Raw genomic sequence first — 4,319 nt, forward strand, 5'->3', positions numbered from 1 at the left:
TGACAAAGAAACCCCATTTAACTTCTTCAGCAAGGCGTGGAGTTAGCATGCACTCCATGTGTGCAATACTGGTAAACATTTCTAAGGCATATTTGCTGTATGCTCCCATAGATTTGAAGACAGAGAGAAGTAATTTCTGATTGATAAGATTTCTTTCTCCATCTGCTTCTGCTGCAGTGTCTTTCAGTGGCAAAACAAGGATGGTAAGAAAGATGAAACACAGGGCATAATGTTTTACATAATCTTCCCCATCTGTGATAGTAGTCTTTTGCAGGAGATAAACATCAATGAATTTTCCAAAAACTTCTTCAAAATAAATCTTCTTCGTTTTCCTCTGATTGAGCAGAAATATGTGGGGGAAAGGTTTTTTTGGTGGGCATCTGCTCAGTGCTGGCCATTCCAAAAAAGGTGAGTGCAGCAGTAACAATGTATGCCCTCCCCACACTCACGAACAATTCTTCACTACCTTCATAGCAATCAAGTACTTTTGATGGAGTGGCATTTAGGCGATTGAATTTTTCTCTGAAATACTTTAGAGTTCCAACTTAGCTCACTGATTCAGCTTTGTGCAGGAATGAATATGAATATTGTAACAAGGATGCTTTGGTGTGCCACATGACTGGTTTGAATGGGGAGCAGTGCTCAAAACGGTCTGAAGGAATGTGGGAACCGGAGAGCAAATCCTTTGCTCCAGCAAGTCGCACCCGTGTCAATTGGTCACCAGCAAAGACAATCTTCATTTCCCTCATGGGATCATCAGGAGTGTCCTGCCTATGAGCATTGGGTTGTCCAGGTGCTGCTGGTGCCCCTGGCACTTCAGGGTTGTCAGTATGTGGCACTTCCTTGAGTATCCCTGCCTTGTGATAAATTTCAGCAATCCACCTCTCATATGCTATCAAAATACTGACACAATCCTCATATTTAGCTTCATTGGTAAGTTCACAATGGTGGCTCTCTGGGCCATTTCATTACTGTAAACATGAGGGATTTGCCTGGGGATAACTGACTTCAACCACTTGAATTTTCGGAAAAATTCAAGAATTATTCTTCCCACAATTATCTTTGCACTGCTCAGGTAAACTTTTCATTTTCTGACATTTAACGAAAACTGGTCACGGGGGAAATTTGCAATAACCCCCTTAGGGTGAACATTTAGAAGGTGTGAAAAATTGACCCTGTTTTCAATGAAGTTTGATGCAAATAAATGAAGATCTTCATTTTGAATGTCCTTTGTCATATGTCCTTTTAACACTTTTAAGTCCCAGTTATCAAAAGTGCCCCGGAAAACTCTACCAGACTTCACTCTTTCAACCACTTCCATGTGAGAGGCAAACACCAAGTTTGTTTAGTCGGTCTTGAAGCTGATGATAAAAAACAAAAGTAATGGATTGTGAAATTCTAACACTTTATGGCAGCTAAGTATTGAAAACAGGCGTAGGATGATAATTATTGGTCCTGGTCCACACTGCCCACACTTGAGGTTTGTTTATGTTATTTGTTTTGATTCAAGTGAGGCATGGCATAAATTCAAACTATTTAATTCCAACTGCCAAGCAATGTGCTACATATTAATTTTAATTTATTAATGTCACCAGATGGAGCAACCTCACAGCAGTAAATTTGGGGTGTAAAATGGTCTGTCGTAAATAATGTGTCTCCCTAAAATAATCTTGAGTCTAGAATTCTCAGATGCAAAAACTAGAGTCTCATAATATTGGACTGGCAAGAATTTTAACGATCTCAAAATCTTGAAGTTTGATTGCATGAGAATGCTCTCCTAGCTTACCCCTTTTCTAGACCCAGGTATTATAAACTAAAAATTTCCACCACTTTATCAGACTCAGCCACTTTGTTGGACTCGAATTTAAGGCTGGGTGCCACATTTTGAGGAGACACCAGCGTTTCAGTCTTGTTTTTTCAAACAAGGGTCTCCCAAAGTCTCGCAGTTATACCGCTAAAGGTAAAAGAAACTGTTGAAAAAAACAGCCTAAGCTATAAGAAAAGCGGTTCAAAAAAGACCAATATTAATTTCATACAGGCATTTAAGAGTTCACAGTTTTTTCCCAAATCTTTTGGCAGCATAGCTAGCATTGCTCTAAATACTTTGTCTTCCTAAAATACCGACTTAATAAAAATGCAAATTCTCTTACCTGCTTTGTGCATCCACCCTCTAGAACCTAAACTGTATTGACACGCTTAAGGGCGCTAAGTTTGTGCCATCGTTCGCTCATCAGGATTGAGTAAATGAAACCATATTTCACGCATAAATCAAGACTAATGTTTGCAGAGTTTTTCGCAGAAACAGCACTCATTAACTGGATCATGAAAGGAAGATTCGTTTCCATTTCGTTCCAAATACTATCAAATGTAAATTCCTTCAGACTCTCGTAGCTGTTTCTATACAAAACAGAGCCTTGTGAACGTCTGCAAAGCTTCTGACAAGCTGTGCTGACCTCTGCAGCAATGGCCGATTTCAATGCTAAAAACACACTTGGACAATGTGTCCTAATGATTTCTGCCATAGCATCAGCTGGCTTTGAATTCAATGCTTCATTTATAATAGCTCCAAGGTTGTTTTCATCATCGTCCTGATGTTGGGAACCACGCAATGGTGTTGATAATTCGTCGGCATTGTTAACTATTGAAGAAGGGTCAGCCTTTTCCACGAACTCTTGCTAATCAGACTTGCTGACCTCGGTCGATGTTTCTCCAAACAGAAGTTGTTTTGCTGAAGCCTTTCCTCTACTTTTGCCAGCAGAACCTTTTGCAGGCTGTTTACAAGATGGCGACAATTCCATGCAACGCTTCACCGAACAGTATTGTTCAAGCTCAAGTTTAGTTTGCATATTTTGACACTGTTGTTTAAAGTCACATACCTTGTGGATGAATGCTTCACATTTTCTACAAATAAGCTTTGTAAGGCAATCACCGTCGTTTATTATTATTCCACAGGCATAATGAACCTTCGAAGGAAGGTTCTTCTCAAGACCAGTTTTGCTCAAAACCCGAAGCATATGACGACTTTCATTGGCACCACCACAAAGCCGACAAACTGAACTACGAACATAAATCTTTGGAGTAGACTTTGCCGGAACTTCATTCATAACTTAAATCGTACGACCGCTCAAAAAAAAAAATATTCTACAGATCTCTCGAGCTCGATAGAATGTATTTTGGGGAAATGACAAAAGCCAATCAAAAATGAGGATTTCCCAAACTTTTAGCATAAATTAGGGGCAAATGTAATATTTAAATTAGTCATGTGATCGGCCGATGCCAGGGTCTTTTCCTGCCCCTCCTCTCCTCGGTGGAGGAAAGCCCTGGGAACGAGGTTGGGATAGTGTGTGCTATTACAGACATCACAAACAAAACCTTACAGAGAGTTTAGAGAAGGCCGCGTTTTGCTGATACAAACCTTCCACGTCAAATATATATCCTTCACAAAAATTACTTTAGCCCCGAATCAACACTTTCTTCAGTACTTTTTCTTGTTTTGCCCATTCATCAACAAATCGTAAGCTTAGTTCAGGTAAAATTTGTAAGGATTTGCTCCAGCACGAGGTTTCAGGAGTTGCAGTCACCATTTTGCATAGCTACTCATGTATGGCTAGCCTCATTTTGAATCCAATATGGCCGAAGCGTGACAGAGGTGTATTGCGGTCTGAGGGGCGTTTTGCACTTTAGAGGAATTTATACTCATTAATCTGAAAGTCTTTGTGTTTCTAATTCAGCTTCGTGAAGTTTTTGCTTCAGTGACTCATTTTCACATGTTAAGGCCACATCTTGATTGAACTTTTCAGACACCTTTTTTGCTGGAGATTCAACTTTAGAATTAATTAACTCCAAGGATTTTAGTTTAGAATTAATTAACTCAATAGCCTTCCAAAGTTTAGCCATTTCTTCTTCATGTGCACAAACAGTCGCAGTCTGCAATTGCTCTTCTTGTATTTCAGCTACAGAGTCAATAAAGTTTTCTAATTCTCTCAGGTCACTTGGCAAATCACTAGTGGTAACAGAGTCTTCATCTTCGGAGGAGTAAATTTCAAGATCTAATTCTTTGTCAGTGCATTCGTTGTTTCTTGTATTTAAGTTTGGGCTAAGAATATCGAGTAGCCTAGTTTTGAGATCACTGCCTTCTTTTCCCTGGATTTGAAGCGTTCAGTTGTTGGATAAAATTTAACTGTAACTTATCCTGATTTGAAGATGGTATATTTAGTATTTGTTGAGTAGTTGATCCGGTTGATGGTGGAATTATTGCCATCTTCAGTCGTTGAGGACAACTTGTTCTTTAAAAAGGTCTCAAGATCGTTAACTGATCC

The 4,319-nt window shown here is 39.4% G+C and overlaps 1 pseudogene; it reads right to left on the bottom strand.

The window, feature by feature from the left end:
* LOC138020868 (uncharacterized) overlaps positions 1-3,104 on the bottom strand; it is a 3,487-nt pseudogene extending 383 nt beyond the window's left edge.
* Positions 3,105-4,319: the final 1,215 nt, after the last annotated feature.

The sequence above is a fragment of the Montipora capricornis genome, chromosome 10 (assembly GCF_036669925.1).
Source record: "Montipora capricornis isolate CH-2021 chromosome 10, ASM3666992v2, whole genome shotgun sequence".
NCBI classification, from domain to species: Eukaryota; Metazoa; Cnidaria; class Anthozoa; order Scleractinia; family Acroporidae; genus Montipora; species Montipora capricornis.